We start from the raw sequence: 17,622 nt of genomic DNA on the forward strand, positions 1-17,622 counted from the left end.
AGACCATCACAACTCACATCTGAATGTCTGAAGTAATTCCACACCCTGCTTTTGATTTGTAACCTCTCTTGTGGGGACTCTCTTAGAGCTGGCACTCAACTGTGTAAGTGCACCCTGAGCTATGAAGACCTGGGTAAGATATAAGAAGAGCAAAGTGAGGAGCATATGCACACAAATTACAACTTGAAATGTTGAATAAGTTATCTGAGTATGTGTATATTAGGCAATTAATTGCAGTATGTTTAACTACAGCATGCTTGGAGTAATATTGGATACAAAGATGCATGGCCCTTATTTCAACATGCTTATATTTAAGTAAGGCAGGTGAAACATGGCACTAGAAGATCATGTACATTTTACCTAAAATGTACCAGAAAGGATTATTTGAATCTTACTCAAAAATATACTGTAGAAGTAATGCAAGCATGATGAGTTCCCTTCATGACAGTGATCAGAGTAACAACATATTTTAGAAGAATAATATGTAAACTGGGATATAATGATATTTTGTTGCAAATAAGAACTTCAAGTGACCTTATATATTATCTACTGTAGCTCAGAAATTTGAAAAAAGTTGAGATCTGCTGTTATTGGGAGAAATTTTGGTATAGTTTTTCTTGGTAAAAATACATGTCAGAATATGCATATTCTTTAACTTTACCTACAGGAATCAATTCTATAGAGTAATTTAGCACAAATAGGCATAAAGATTTACATACAAGGATTTCGGGGGGTGGGTGGGTACTGGGGATTAAACCCGGGATCTCACGCATCCAGGCAAGCCCTCTACCACTGAGCAATACCCCTAGTCCCATACAAAGATATTTATCATGAAATTGGTCTTAAATTTCTTATTTAAACTTCTCATTGTGAAGCAAAAAGCTGTGAAAATAGTAGATTTTCCACATATCCTTCACCTAGCTTTCCTAACCATAAGCATTTTATATAACCACAGTACAAAGATGAAAACCAGAAAATTAATATGTATAATTTTGTCATTCTAGTAAATAAATAAAAGTAAATATATTTTAAAACCAGGAAATTAATATTGATGTAATTCTATAATGAAGCTATAGACCTTACTCAGATGTTGTCAGTTATCCCAATAATGATCATTTTCTCTAGACACAGTGATCCATGCTTGTAATCCCAGCAGCTCTGGAGGCTGAAGTAGGAGTATCACAAGTTCAAAGCCAGCCTTAGCAATTTAGCCAGACTCTAAGCTACTTAGTAATACCCTAAAATAAATAAATAAAATAAAAATTAAATATTTTTAAAAGGGCTGGGAATATAAGTGGTTAAGCACCCCTGGGTTCTGTCCCCAGTACCCCCCCCCCCAAAAAAATGATGTTTTTCTGGCCCAAGATATAATCCATGATTTATGCTACACTAAGTAAATAGTCATGTCCTCTTTTTTTCTTACAATCTGGCATATTTTTCGGTCTTTGTCTTTCATAACTTCGACATTTTAAAAGAGTACTGCCCAGCTATTTTGTAGAAAAATGTCTCTCAATTTATGTTTGACTAATTTTCCCCATGATTAAATTCAAGTTACACTTTTTTGGCAAGGACACCAGAGAAATAATATGCTCTTCTCGGTGTATCATATCCAGAGACATATGATTCAATTAGCCTCATTAGTGGTGATGTTAACTTTGATTCACTTCACTTGGTGAAAGGAGTGCCTGCCAGGCTTCTTTGCAAAGTTAGTATTTTTCTCTTATTAATGAATAAATATTTCGTGAGATACTTATATCTCATATTCATTGATTAATCTTGCCTGTAATAATTGTTACTGTGTAATCATTTTATATTCTGTATACTTTTATTATTTGGAATTCTACTGTCAGAAAAAGCTTTCCCTTCTTTTTGATTTATTCACATTTATATCATATGCACTCATGGATATTCATTTTATTCTATGGATTAACCCATTATGTCTCACCATCCTATGTATAAGATGCCAATAAAGACTTAAATTAAAACTTATAGATGTCCAATGAAACTTTATAGTTTTTACTATTATTATTTGTTTTGTTGCTCAAATAGTCCTTGGTTTGACCACTGACTGCAAGTTGGGTTTTATTTTTGTTTTTCCAGTGCTGGGGATTGGACCCAGAGGCATGCTACCATGGAGCTACATACCCAACCCTTTTTATTTATATATATATATTTTTTTTTAATATTTATTTTTAGTTTTCGGCGGACACAACATCTTTGTTGGTATGTGGTGCTGAGGATCGAACCCGGGCCGCACGCATGCCAGGCGAGCGCGCTACCGCTTGAGCCATATCCCCAGCCCCATTATTTATATTTTTTAAGATTTTTTTAAACCTTTATTTATTTTTATGTGGTGCTGAGGATCAAACCCAGTGCCTCTACATGCTAGGCAAGCACTCTACCACTGAACCACAACCCCAGCCCCTTTATTTTATTTTGACACAAGGTCTGCTAAATTACCCAGACTGGCCTCTAACTTTTGATCCTTCTGCCTCACCTCCTGACCCATTGGGATTACAGGCATGCCTGATTCAAGTTAATTCTTTTTTTTTTTTTAAGGTGTAGTTGGACACAATGCCTTTATTTTGTTTATTTATTTTTATGTAGTGCTGAGATCGAACCCAGGGCCTTGCATGTACTAGGCAAGTGTTCTCCCACTGAGCTACAACTCCAGCCCCTCAAGTTAATTCTTAATGCACTTTCAACATGCTCCCATCATTTTTTTTTAACTTCCTTACATTCTGGCACCATTAGCTCTCCAGGTTCATCTTCACTACCCCAGCCATGGCATCAGCTATTTCTCCAAAAGACCCTGATTCCTTATTAAGCATTATGTGTGGTCATTGCTACTGTGTTATCTTCTTTATGAATGAGATTAGGAAGTATATGAAGGTATATACACATTTATGTCTATATCCATATATGTATATACTTTATAAACCTGAGTTCATACTGATAGACATCACCTACTCCAATCTTAACACCACAGCATTCCCTCCACATCCTGATTAATTTTAATTAATTTTTTTTTAAGTACAGGGAAAGTTGCCTTGGTTCTAAAAAGTCAAGAACTTTTTTTTTTCTTTTTTGGATGCTTGCTATTGAGCCCAGGACCTTACATATGTTCTACCACTGAGCAATACCTTCAGCACTTCAAGAACTATTCACAAAGATGTCCTAACCAAGGAATCATTTCCCTCTCATCCCATTTTTCCCCTTTTGGTTTTCCTGTTTTTCCCATTCTGTTTCCATTTACCTTTTGTGGATAACCTATCTCAATTTCAGACTTATCCTTCCTTTATTTTTTCTTTTTGCTTGTTTTTTCCCTAACAGCTTAATTGAGACATTATTCACCTACCATATAATTTACCCAGTTAAGTATACCAATCATTGTCTTTATAGTATATCCACAGGACTTCATAACCCTTATCACAATTAATTTTAGAACATTTTCATCATCTCAAAAAGAAACTTTGTCTAGTTTCCGCCAACCCATCCCAGCTATAGGCAACCACTAATCATCTCTATGCATTTGCCTATTCTGGAAGTTTCGTGTAGGTAGAATATTACAATATGTGGTCTTCTTTGTTGGACTTCTTTTCTTTATCCTGTTGTTTCCAAGGTTTATCCATGTTATAGCATGTATCATAATTTCATTTCTTTTATTGCCATATAATTTCCCATTGCATGGCTTATTTGTTTCTTAGGGCTCCTGTAACAGATTAGCACAAACTAAGTGACTTAAAACAACAGAAATTTTATTCTTAATCAGTGCTAGAGGCTAGAAATGAGAAATAAAAGATATCAGCAGAGCCACACTCCCTCTGAAGACTCTAGGAAATCCTTTCTTGTCTCTTTCTTGCTTCTGGTGGCTCCTAGCAATCAGTCCTTTGTTGTAGTTGTATCACTGCAATCTCTGCATCTGTATTGCTCTCATCTCTGACTTCTGTCTTCCTGTAGCTGCCTTCCCTATGCATTCCTGTCTGTCCTCTCCTCTTATTTTAAGAACACCAGTAACAATACAGAGCCTGCTCTAATCTAGTAGAACCTCATCTTAACCAGTTATATTTGTAAAGACCTCATTTCCAAATGAGATCACGTTCTGAGTTTCCGTGTAAATGTGAATTTTGAGGGTATACCATTCAACCCACTATACATTGATATGACATTTACTTACCTGTCATAGAAGTTATTTTTAGAAGTGATTTTATATTATTATTATTATTATTATTATTAATATCAGGCATTGAACCCAAGTGTGCTTAACTATTGAGCCACATTCCCAAGAGCTTTTTATTTTATTCTGAGACATGGTCTCACTAAGTTGCTGAGGCTAGCCTCAAACTTGTGATCATCCTGCCTCAGCCTTCCAGATTGTTCAGGTGCATTCATATGCCATCATGCCTGGCTAGTCATAGAAGTATTTTTAACATGGAAAAATGTACATAATATATTAGTGGTTTTTTTCTGTGAGTTTTTAAATAAATCTTTTTTTAAACCTTCATTTCATTCATTCATTCATTCATTATGTGGTGCTGAGCATCGAACCCAGTGCTTGACACATGCTAGGCAAACACTCTACCACTGAGCTACAACCCCAGCTAAATAAATCTGTTTTTTATGGTATCATATTTTTTACACAGTACGAGATTCTGCACACTAAGCTTGTTTCCCATCTATTCAGTCCCTTTCTCAGAGTCAACCAATGCTTCCACTGATGTCAGCTTTCTATGCTGTTCCATACTTTGCTTTATTGCTTAATATATTCCAGAAATTATATTTTTATGGCTACAAAATAGCCGATTTTATTCATGCACCATAGTTGCTATTTATTAATTATCTTCTGATATACATCTTGGCATAACTAGTTTTCTGCTCTAACAAATATGGTGTTATTATTTCAGTGACCAAAGTAACTGGAAACAACCCAAATGTCTATAAACAGACAAATAAATGACATATTTATTAGGTAGAGTACATAATGAAAAGAAAATAAATGAATCACCCCTACACTTGGCAATATAAATGAATGTAAAAAACAAAATATTGAGCAAAGTCTGACCCAAAGAGTATAAACTAACCTAAATAGGGTAGGAATTGCGTTATAAGCCAATCCTTCCTTAGGAAGCAGTTTTAACTCTAGACAAAATATTCAAATCAAACTACCTGGAGACAATAGAAAACAATGAAAAGCAGGCAGAAACTGAAGAGGAATCTAAAATTGGAGGAAGATAATGGAATCAAGTTTTCCTTTGTTTATGGCTTCTTTCTCTAGGACAGGTTCAAGTCAGCATTACGCAGCATGCATAAAACTTGATCAAAAATGTACAGTCTTACTGGCATGAAGAGCCAGGGGAAGAGTTTGGGAGCTGGGCTCAGTGAGCCACCTGTATAATCCCAGCAACTCAGGAGACTGAAGCAGAAGGATCATAAGATTAACACGAGTTAGAGGCCAACCTCAGCAATTAAGCAAGACCCTGTCTCAAACTAAAAAATTAAAAGGGCTGGGGATGTGGCTCAGTGGTTCAGTGCCCCTGGGTTCAATCTCTGCTACCAAAAAAAAAAAAGACCTTCTCTAAATCTCTGGACACCCCCTGAATTACACATGTGCACAATAATTTTCAAGCATCCCTTCTAAAGCTAAAAGAACAGAATGGAAATTGTTGTCCATTGGTAGGGTGCAGAATTTCAAATTTAAGTGTAGCTAACTTTACCTGACTATTAAAAAAAAAAAACAGTAATCCTCTTCATAAAAATACAGTTAATTAGTCTCTACAAAATGGGTCAATAATTTTTTCTTAAACAACCAGAAAATAAATATTTTAGGCTCACAGACCTTCTAGTTTCTATTGTAAATACTCAGCAATGCACTGATAGTGCAAAAGAATACGTAGACAGTACATAAACAAGTTAGCATGATTGCATTCCATGAAAACCTTATTTACAGTTTCTGGATGTAGTTTGTCATCTGCCTGCCCTACAACATCTTAGTCATAGTATTCAGGATACAACCTAAATTATGATTTTCAGAAAATGCAAATACTTCTGTGTGTCTAGTGTAGTGTTCTCTTAAGGTAAATTAATAGGTAATAAAGCAAGAAAGGTAACTTACAGCTAGATTTGAAGTAATATTTGAGTCTTGGCTAAAGAGTTGGGCCTCAATTAAAAGGATGTAAGAAAGTATTTAAGAGTTTGGAGGACAGAAATAATATGTTCAAAACAGTAGGTCAGGAGATATAATTCTGTGGTAATGTAAATTAGACTGGAGGAAGGAGAGGATATAATCAGGCAAACTAACTTGAACAACAATGTGAATATGCACCAATAGGAATTGAAATTAGAAATGGTGGCAAGTTGAGCAGGCAGTGTAGCCCAGTGGTAGAGTGCTGGCTTTGCATGCAGAAGGACCTGGGTTCAATCCCCAGTCCCACTAAATAAATAAATAGAATGGTATCAAACTAATGAAAACAAGCCAAGCGTGGTGGCACACACCTGTAATCACAGCTGAGGCAAGAGTATCACAAGTTTGAGGCCAGTCTCAGCACAACTTAAGCCCCAAGCCAAGACCCTGTCTCAAAATTTTTTTAAATGGGCTGGGGATGTGGCTCAGTGGTTGAGCACCCCTGTGTTCAATCTCTAGTTAAAAAAAAAAAAAAAAAAAAAAAAAAAAAACTAATGAAAATTAGGTAATAGAATTTGTTCCTTTCTTCTTATGAGGTTGAGAGCCTACTATGTTCCAGGAACTGGATAAGGTTCTGGGACTCATAATATGTAAAATATAGATATAGAGAGGTGTAAAGAAATAATCCCATTTGTTGTAATAAGAACTAAAATAACCAAATGCCAAATGTTTTCTCTTGTATAAGGAGGCTGATTCATAGTGGGGTAGGAAAGGGGAACACTGAAGAAATAGACGAACTCTAGATAGGGCAGAGGGGTGGAAGGGGAAGGGAGCAGGTATGGGATTAGTAACAATGGTAGAATGTGATGAACATTATTATCCAAAGTACATATATAAAGACACAAATTGGTATGAATATACTTTGTATACAACCAGAGATATGAAAAATTGTGCTCTATATGTGTAATAAAAATTGTAATACATTCCGCTGTCATGTATAAATTAAAAATTAATAATAAAAAATCCAAAAAAAACCACAACTATAATAGATAAATGTTAAAGGTGTTAAGGATCCCAAAAAGGAGAACAACTAACAGTCCAGAAGAGTCAAAGAAGTGCTTTGTACAACATCTTAAATTAGAAAGTCTGCCAAACAAAGGCAGAGAACAAAATTTCTATTTTTTATTTTATTTTTTTGTGTGCTGGGGATCAAACCCAGGGCCTTGTGCATTCAAGGCAAACGCTCTACCAACTGAGCTACATCCCCAGCTTGGCAGAGAACAACATTTTAAGACAAAGAAACAGCATGTACAGAGGCACAGTCTTAAGAATGAGTGGAGTGTTCTGCACTGGGAGATGTTTCAATATGTCTACATGTGCAAGCTGAGCATAGGTACCAGAATCTAGGATCAAGAATCATATCACTAAAGGCAAGACATCATGAAAGGATTTCAAAGGATTTAGTGATTATATAAAAAGATAAAGATGACCTTAATCTTTTTTGTATTTAAGTGACTAAAACAATAAGTCAAAGAAATGATAACTCAGTGTCAAGTAATATATAGTTTATAGACATTCACCATCTGAATCAATATGAAATACCTAGGAGGGGGCTGGGGATGTGGCTTAAGCAGTAACGCGCTCTCCTGGCATGCATGGGGCGCTGGGTTCGATCCCCAGCACCACATAAAATAAAATAAAGATGTTGTGTCCACCGAAAACTGAAAAATAAAATAGTTAAAAATTTCTCTCTCTCTCTCCCTCCCTCCCTCCCTCCCTCCCTCTCTCTCTCTCTCTCTCTTTAAAAAAAAATACCTAGGAGGTCTTTTTTCATGTGTGTGAGAAGAATAACACTAGATGTGTTTCATCAGTAGAATTCTGAATATCATCAAAGGTGTTTTGTGGGGAGGTTGTTGTTATGGGGGTGGTGCTGGGAATTGAACCCATGGCTTTGCACATGTGAGGCAAGCGCTTTAACACTGAGCTACATCCCTAGCCCTATCATAGGTTCTTAAAGCAAATCAACACCCTAGAATTGATTATTAACTATTGGTATCGGTTTTTTTTCCCAAAAAAATAGTTGTTGAAAAAAATCACTGAATGAATATTTGTCTTAACTCATAAGGAAAGAAAAATCTTTTTTTTTTTTTGAGATTAAGAAATGTGGTTTTTTTGTTTGTTTGTTTTTTTAAAGAGAGAGGAGAGAGAATATTTCTTAGTTTTTGGCGGACACAACAGCTTTGTTTGTATGTGGTGCTGAGGATCGAACCTGGGCTGCACGCATGCCAGGCCAACACGCTACCACTTGAGCCACATCCCCAGCCCGGAAAGAAAAATATGTATGGCATAACTGAAGAATAAACAGAATTGCTGTGAATTTTCCAAAGGATCAATTCTGAATAATCAAATTTTTAATTCCTTTTTCAATTGTTTTAAAATATTGCTGTTTGGCCACTAATCATTGACTAATGCTTAACATCTGTAGTTATACCTTAATATATGACCAGGTTGTCAGTCTACACAGAGACTGGTACTTAGTAAAATGTTTGAAGCTTTTGTTAATCTAGTGAATCTGTAGCCCAAAAATTTTCCTAGAAAGTAACCTCTGTATCAAATTACGTATCCAGGTGTGGAGATAAAAATCCACTGGTTACAGGCAGGGTGACCTGAATCATTCGTGGATTAGAGATCCAAATCAAAATTTGATGCTATAAGTCTGTGGGGACAGGGGAGGAGAAAAGATGTAGGAACTTACCAAGAAACCCTTGAAAACTTACAGAAGTGATGAATATGTTCATTACTTTAATTGTAGTGGTAGCTTTATGGGCGTATACATATTCAAATTGTACACTTTAAATATGTGCAGTTTATTTTATGTCAATCATGCCTTGATAAAGATGTTAATAAATTAATTTCATCTTAGAATGGTCAAATATAATATTTTATTTCCTGCACCATTATCTATATAAAAAAGAGCCAGGCACAGTGGTCTACACCTGTAATCCAGCTATTCAGGAGACTGAGGTGGAAGGATCTCTGGTGCCTAGGCGTTCAAGGCCAGCCTGGAAACATAACAAGACAAACTGTCTTATAAAAAGAAAAAAATAAGTTGGCCATTTTTAAATATATGTACACAATTTGAAATAATCTAAGCTACCTGAAATTATAGTGAATTAAGTGGCCTGATTTTAACTACAACCTTAAAGAGTAATATACCTTAGTAAAATATACAGATTTGCATATTTATGAATTTGTGCTATTCTGGATGACTATTTTTCTTGAGTTGCAGTCTGTGGGCTGGATATTAAATTTGGTTTTAAGCAAATTTCATGATATATCAATATATTAATTTGATTTTTCTTCTTGCAAGAGATGGAGAAAAATTAATGTCTCAGATGCCCCATATCAAAATAGATATATTTAATAAATTTTAATCATTGAACATATTTGCTTTTATTAATGAATTTTTATTCTTGAATCTATTAATGGCTTCTAACAGTGTCATCCTGGCTATGTTTTAGACCAGTGTGAACTCTAGTTATTGAAGATTGTTTGAAGTTAAAGATAGATATGTTAGAAGATGAAGAAATTTTTATAAGAAGGTTCAAATTGGAATATTTGAATATTAGTTGTTGTTGTTTTTTATAGTACTGGGGATCAAAACCAGGGCCTTACACATGCCAGCTAACATAGTGCCACTGAGCCATATCCCCTTTAATCTCTTAAAGGAATTGCCATTGATGCTTGGCGTATGTTCAATGAGATGCTCCTATAATGTTGTTAGAGTATAAATTGCTAAAACTATTCATACACTTTTATATAGTAATTTGAGGTCTTAGAAGTTAATCTAAGTATCTATTCAAAAATATGGGATATCTGGGAGTGGTGGTGCATACTTGTAATCCTGGCTACTTGGGAGGCTAAGGTAAGAGGATCTCTTGAGCCCGTGAGTTCAAATTCTAGACCAGGTTAGGCAACACAAAAACTAAGGGAGCGTCTACATGTGAAGACATTCATGTCATTTTTATGTGTAAAAGGAAAAATATAAAAGCTATTTAAATAGGTAAAATGTTTTTATTCTATGCCATCATTAAAAATAATTAAGCAACTTGAGGCTGTATATATTACATTTAAAAAAACAACAGTGGCTTTGTTGGTGAAACTTCATCACTTATGATTTGCAAAGTTTTCATTAAGTATAGACAAATCAGAATATTAAAATAGCCTGTCATTACAAAGTAGCAAGAATGGTTTTGTGGGAGGATAAGATGATAAATACCATGTACTTTCCGTATCTTATATTTATATGTTTAAGAAAAACACCAATTTCTAAAAGAACCTACTCCTTTTAATTAAAATGCACAAATTTAGCTCCACTGAAGTAGCATAGACTACTACTGGCTGAAGCTCTGGGGTTTCATTATACAGTGATGACTTAATTAAATCCTCTATGAACAAAACCTTTTTACCCAAGACTGGCCTTGGTGTAGCAGGCATGGGGGAAGGATCGGTTTTCTCTATGCTAGATTGGTGGCAGCAGGAACTAATGAGGCAGGGCCTTGAAAGTGGCTTGCTCTCAGATCTAACTCCTCAGGGGATGGCTAGAGCTGAAGCTGTGGGCACTGCTTCACTCCTGGGACCTACACAGCCTGGTTACCCAGGTGTTGAAAAAACAATTTCTGTGCCAAGACCATATGTGGCTTTTAAGAGACTCGGCAGGACTCTTGCTTTAGGCAGAGCAGAGTGTTCCTTGTGTGGAATGAGTGTGCTGGAAAATAGCAAAAAGGGAATCCCATGTACAAATCTTCCATTTGTCCTGTGTGCTCTGTTTACTGCATTTTCAATTCTGTGGATCTTATTTTACTCAATTGTAAGAAAATCTCTTATGTACCTTCCGGTTCTGTATCTTTTCTGTAAAGGTCCAAATAGGAAATATTTTCTGCCTTACAGGGCACACGATCTGTGTCAGAATTGCTCAACTGTGCATCTGTAGTGTGAAAACAGCCATCCTTAACAAAATGTCAACAAATGGGAAGGACAATGTTCCAGTAAAACTTTATTTACAAAAATAGGTAGCTAGCCAGATTTAACTCACAGGCTATAGTTTTAACAACCCTTGGAGTAGATATTAATGTAATGTAATTCTTTGAAGAAAAGGGCATAAATCTTATGGTCTCTCTTTAGAGGGACCATTGGCTTGAACTTTTTTTTTTTTTTCAGTTAAATATACAATGTAATTTTGCTGTCAGGATTTAACACCATGGGAAATAGGATAAAACACCCTGTCATCAGGGTATGGTAAATTCCCTAACAATGAAGAAACTCTGTGCCTTTCCAACTTAGGAAGAGTGTTATCTTCAACATTTGTGATGGGTTTCTTTAATCCTTCAGAATTTCTCAGCCTAGGGCTGGAGCTGCAGCTCAGTGGTAGCATGTGCAAGGCCCTGGATTCAATTCTTACTGCTACAACATGCAAAAAATTCTGAGCCCTCAGGCAAGAGGCTCAAGACTTATTAATTTTCTTTCTGATAAAAGTGGGCTAAATTGTGTCTTTCATAGTACAGTGTGGGCTTCAGACATCTTTCTCTTTTTATTTCATTGTTGTTGCTCCAGAAAGCTGTAACTGCCACGTTTGATACAAGGTCTCAGATCTCCATGCATCAGTAATTTAAAGTGGAGATCAGTCTGTCTCCACTTTTTTTTTTAATATTTATTTTTTAGTTTTCGGTGGACACAACATCTTCATTTTACTTGTATGTGGTGCTGAGGATCGAACCCAGCGTCCCGCACATGCCAGGCAAGCGCCCTACCGCTTGAGCCACATCCCCCGCCCCTGTCTTCACTTTTGAGACCTTAGTTAGTTCTCTCACATCAGGCCTCAACAAGTCTAGTTTGTTCAGTGCATTTAGATCAAACTTTAATTCTGTTTCCAACAATGGAAAAGCAATTACAGACTGGGGTGTTTAATTCAGACATATATGTAGGGGTCAGCACAGTTGTACTTTATCTACCTAGAAAAGTAAAAAACATTGTTGTTAGCCAGCTTGCTTTCATCTATGCACTGTTGGGTGAAACTTATTTTCTAAGTTGTAGCACATGAATTTCTTATTGGCCTGTCCCACTAGCTATAGCTGTGAGCACAGCAGAGCCAACACATTCTAGTAATTAGAGCTAGAGTGAGCAGGGTCACCATCCCTCACTCTAATGCAGCAGTTCTCAAAGTGTGAACCCGATTGGAGTCTTTGATAGTCTTTCAAGGAGTCCCTTTTATGAAGTCAAAACTATTTCATAGAAATTCAGAGTTATTATTTGCCTTTTTGACTCTCAGTTGCAGTAGTCTTCCAGAGGCCACATAATGTGTGACATCACAGCAGATTGAATACAGATGAAGATATGAGAATCCAGTTGTCTTCTCTTAAACCAGACATCAAAGAGATTAGCAAAAACATAATTGCCATATTTGTGATTAATATTTTTGTTTAGAATATACAGTTATATTTCAAAAATATGTCAAGGTGTAACAGGTTTATTAATAAATATTTTTAAATCTCTTTCATTATCTAATAAATATTAGTATGATAATTCACATCACCAAAAGCTATTTGAAGTCCTTGACAAATTTTAAAACTATTACAGTAGGCCAGGCGCAATGGCATGTACCTGTAATCCCAGAAGCTCAGGAGGCTTAGGCAGGAGAATTTCGAGTTCAAAGCCAGTCTCAGCAACAGCAAGGCACTGAGCAACTCAGTAAGACCCTGTCTCTAAATAAAATACAAAAATAGGGCATGGAATGTGGCTCGGTGGTCGAGTGCCCCTGAGTTCAATCCCTGGTACCAAAAAAAAAAAAAAAAAAAAAGAATATTATAGGAACCTGAAGCCAACAAAGTCTGAGAACCCCTACTTCATTAGTCCAGTGCTGGTGATCTCATGATTACTGATATCATTTTCAGCAGATTCCCTTATATAAAATATCTACTAAAATTCCCCCAGAGCAAACAAATATTGACAATGTAGTGATTATCCTTCCAGACTTCTATCTACTGAGTTTTGTATGCATGCATACTACATAATTTCACATATTTAGTATCATAGTGTGCTTTTGCAAAGTTTTTCTCCTGAGATGGTTCAGTTGATATTTTTTTCTCACAGTTCACTCTTCGAATTCTTATAAAATCCTAATGTCTGAAAGTTGAAAAGGACATAGTTTTTTGTTTTGTTTTGTTTTTTGTTTGTGTGTGTGTGTGTGTGTGGTTTGTTTGTTTGTTTTTGGTACCAGGGATTGATTGAACCCAGGGGAGCTCTGCCACTGAGCCATATCCCCAGCCCTTTTTATGTTTTTGAGACAAGCCCTTTTTATGTCTCAAAAACATAAACTGAGCCTCACTCAGTTGCTCAGGCTAGCTTTGAACTTGTGATCCTCCTGCCTCAGTCTCCTGAGTGGCTGGGATTATAGGTATGTGCCACCATACCAGCTGAATCTTCTTTCTTTTTTTTTTTAACATTTATTTTTTAGTTGTAGGTGGACACAATATCTTTATTTCATTTTTATGTGGTGCTGAGGTTTGAACCCAGTGCCTCACTTGTGCTAGGTGAGCACTCTACTACTGAGTCACACCCCAGCCCCTGAATGTTCTTTCTTTATAACATTTATCCATTGATCCTAATTCTACATTTATTTTATTATTATTATTATTAGTAGTAGTAGTAGTAGTAGTAGTAGTAGTAGTTGTTGTAGATAGACAGCATGCCTTTATTTTATCTGTTTACATGGTGCTAAGGATCAAACCCAGTGCCCTCATGTATACTAGGCAAGCGCTCTGACACTGACCTAGCTGTACCTTTTTTTTTTTTTTTTTTTTTTACATTTTTTGTAGTTGTAGATAGACAGCATGCCTTTATTTTATTTTTTTATGTGGTGCTAAGGATTGAACCCAGTGTCTCACACATGCTAGGCAAGTGCTCTGCCACTGAGCTACATACAGCCCCAGCCCCTACTGTACTTTTAACAACTATGTAAAATATATTTTATCCAACTTCACTGTGTTTCATTTTGGGTATTTCTTCTGATCTCTTTTTCACTTCACCAATTTTCTAAGGTGATCCAAATCTTCTGTTAAACCTATCCACTGAATTCTTATTTCATTTAAATCTATTAAGTTCTTTGATTTTTGTTTTGTTTTGGTTTTTGTTGTTTTTAGGGGTTTTTGTTTGTTTGTTTTTGTACCAAAGATTGAACTCGGGGGCACTTAACCACTGAGCCACACCCCACCCCTTTATATTTTGTGTATATATATATATATTTTGTTTTGTTTTGTTTTCGGTGGACACAACATCTTTATTTTACTTTTATGTGGTGCTGAGGATCAAACCCAGCACCCCATGCATGCCAGGCGAGTGCGCTACTGCTTGAGCCACATCCCCAGCCCCTATATTTTGTATTTTGAGACAGGGTCTCACTAAGTTGCTGAGACTGGCTCTGAACTCACCATCCTCCTGCCTCAGCCTCCCAAATTGCTGGGATTACAGACATGTGCCACCATGCCTGGCAAACCTGTTTATTGAGTTCTTGATTTAAATTCCCATTTTGATTGTTTCTAGACTCTTGTTGAAATTGTCTATTTTGTTCTTAAGTCTTGATCAGTAAGCATAGTGTTTTCAGTTTCTGTTTCATAAATTCAATATCTACAGCTGCTTTCATCTAGTTTCTATTGTGTAATTTCTGCTGGTTTCAATTTTCTGCTTGCCTCCTCATATTACTCTTTATTTTTTTATTGTGGTAAAATGTTGTATTTCCAAAATTGTTTGTAGAAATAATTTGAGGCATAGAATGATTCATGTTTGCTTTTGGCAGGCATTGGAACACTAGTACACTGGAATCATCTTAATCTAAATTTAGGAATTGAGAAGATTTGAAGCTAAGCTATAGTCCTTTGGTTAGGCCTTCCTATGCCTTATTCATTCCCCCTAATCCCTTTAGTTCTTATCCTCAAATGAGGAGGGTTAAGCAGGGAGAGTTCTTTTAGAAGGCTCTAGATTTCAAACTCTGTCCTCTTAGCAGTATCAAACACCAGACCTACCTCTCAGTATCCTATTCTAGTAATTCTCCATTCTTTTGTTGGGTATTCAATGCCTTCAAGCAGATTTCTTAAAAATATATTTCGACCAGATGTTTGAATGGTTCTTGATGATTTTTGGTCTGAATTAAATAGACTGCCATTATCCAAAGTTCCTAGAACCAGGTTAAACTTATATTAATATTCCTATCTCTCGTTTTGCTTAGGAATCTGTTGGAGAACGGGAATAACCCTGACCAGACTATCCTGATAGTCCCACTTTATCATATTCCATGTTCTTTAAGAACATCTCTTGAAAGCCAGGCATGTTGACACATACCTGTAATCCCCACTACTCAGGAAGATGAGACTAAACCATCCCTGAGTTTAAGCCCAGCCTGGGCAACTTATCGAGGAGACCCTGTTTCAAAATTTTTAAAAAGCCAGGGGTTGGGGTTTCTCATATAATTGAAGGCTTTATCAAATTCAAATACTCTGTGCCCTTCAAGTCATAATTTTGAATGTTTAGGATTTAAATACTGATGCTACCTTTCTTATTCTTTTATTAACCAGATTAGGCTAAGGTATCAGCCCAACAGCCCTCAAAGTCTCAGTAATTTACAACAATAGATTTTTTTAAAATATATTTTTGTCTCTCAAACAGGTTAGCTAAGGCACTTCTCCTTTCTTCATCCTAAGAGCAACTCTGAAGGGCAGAGCCTATAAGGAACATGCTATAGTCATATTAGAGGGGGGAAGAGAAGCAGGGTCGAAAGGTCTATCCTTGTATTAATTGGGTGGGAAGTTAAGTAGGTACTTATGAACAGACAACAGTCCTCCCACAAGGAAGAGTCCAATAAAGAGACACCAAATGCAGTGTACAATGTGCCCCATTTTCCTTCAGGTTTGTATTCTAGTCTTATAATAAAACTAATGCTCAAAATGAAAGGTCTCTCTTTATGTATTTATTTATTTATTAATTAGCCACTGAGCCACAGCGCCACCCCTTTTATTTCTTATTTTGAGGCAGGGTCTCACTAAGTTACCTAGGGTCTCACTAATTTGCTGAGGCTGGCTTTGAACTTTTGATCTTCCTGCCTCAGCCTCCCTAGTCACTAGGATTATAGGCATGTGCCACTGAGCCTAGCTCTTTTTTTTTTTTTTTTTGTACCAGGAATTGAACCTCAGGGGCTCTCAACCACTGAGCCACATCCCCAGCCCTATTTTGTATTTTATTTAGAGACAGCGTCTCATTGAGTTGCTTAGCACCTCACTTTTGATGAGGCTGGCTTTGAACTCAAAATCCTCCTGCCTTAGCCTTTAGCACCACTGGGATAACAGGCATATGTCACCACACCCAGGTCCAATTTAATGTCTAAATCAACTAAAACCAAAAACTCAGAACAAGCTATTGTTTTTCAGACCTTGAGTTAAGCTAAAGACTTGAGTTTTTGGGCTTGAGTTGTGGCTTAGAGGAAGAGTGCTCACCTAGTATGAGTGTGTGAGGCACTGGGTTCCATACTCAGCACTACATAAAAATAAAATAAAGGTGTTGTATCTGTAAGGGTCCGGCGAACGTAGGAGGAAGTGACCACCAAGAGACTGGCTCATGCAATCAGCAAAAGGGGATTTATTGAATATCCAGCATGCTGGGGCTCCGTGCTCACTCAGGAAGGGAGAGCAGCCCAGAGCAGAGGTTAAGCAGTGTTTAAGTATACTTTTGGGGGAGGGCAGGGGCTTTGCATACATCAGAACAAATCATCATGAGGCGCGGGAAAATTGAAAAACAACTCTCATACATGATTAGCACATTCATTGGCGGGAACAGGTCGGGCGGGGGTGATTGGTCATTCCCAAAGAGGGGATACATTCAAACTGATTGGTTTGGGCCCTGAATGCCTACATGCCAAACTGCACAGGGTCCTAGGTTATTAAACAACTAAATGGTCAGTACCGGGCATTGCTTAACTGCCTCAGGAATTTCAGGTTCTGTGTGCAGTTCAGAAACTTTACAATCCTAGTCCTTTACTTTTTAACTCAGGCTTTGCAGCTAAGAAACTTTACCCTTTCAGTATCCACCTACAACTAAAAAATAAATGTTTAAAAAAAAAAAAAAAGACTTGGGTTTAGTTTAAAGCCCAATCTTGTTGCCCTTTTTTAAAACACCAATTCGAGGGCTGAGGTTATGACTCAGTAGTAGAGTGCTTGCCTGCTTTTGTGAGGCACTGTGTTCGATTCTCAGTACCACATATAAATAAATTAATAAAATAATGGTCCATCAACATGTAAAAAATTTTTAAAAAAATAATTCCATGTTTCTTTCCTCTGGTGCTTCTTTAAATTTCTTTATCTCAAATCTTAACCAACTAATTTACTCTTTGAGGAGTTAAATATTTAACATTAACCTCTAAGCAGTACAGGGTAGCCCAGTGTGTTTCTTATATTGTA

At 36.5% G+C, this 17,622-nt stretch overlaps 1 protein-coding gene and 1 non-coding gene across 3 annotated transcripts in view; one reads left to right on the forward strand and one right to left on the reverse strand.

Annotated features, from left to right (window-relative positions):
• The window catches only part of Adk (adenosine kinase), a 468,242-nt gene that overhangs the window by 395,289 nt on the left and 55,331 nt on the right, over nucleotides 1-17,622 (forward strand). The window lies entirely within an intron of this gene.
• Nucleotides 7,320-7,386, reverse strand: Trnas-uga (transfer RNA serine (anticodon UGA)). Its single transcript has one exon. It is a non-coding gene; the product is annotated as a tRNA-Ser (tRNA).

This window comes from Urocitellus parryii, chromosome 5 (genome assembly GCF_045843805.1).
Source record: "Urocitellus parryii isolate mUroPar1 chromosome 5, mUroPar1.hap1, whole genome shotgun sequence".
NCBI classification, from domain to species: domain Eukaryota; kingdom Metazoa; phylum Chordata; class Mammalia; order Rodentia; family Sciuridae; genus Urocitellus; species Urocitellus parryii.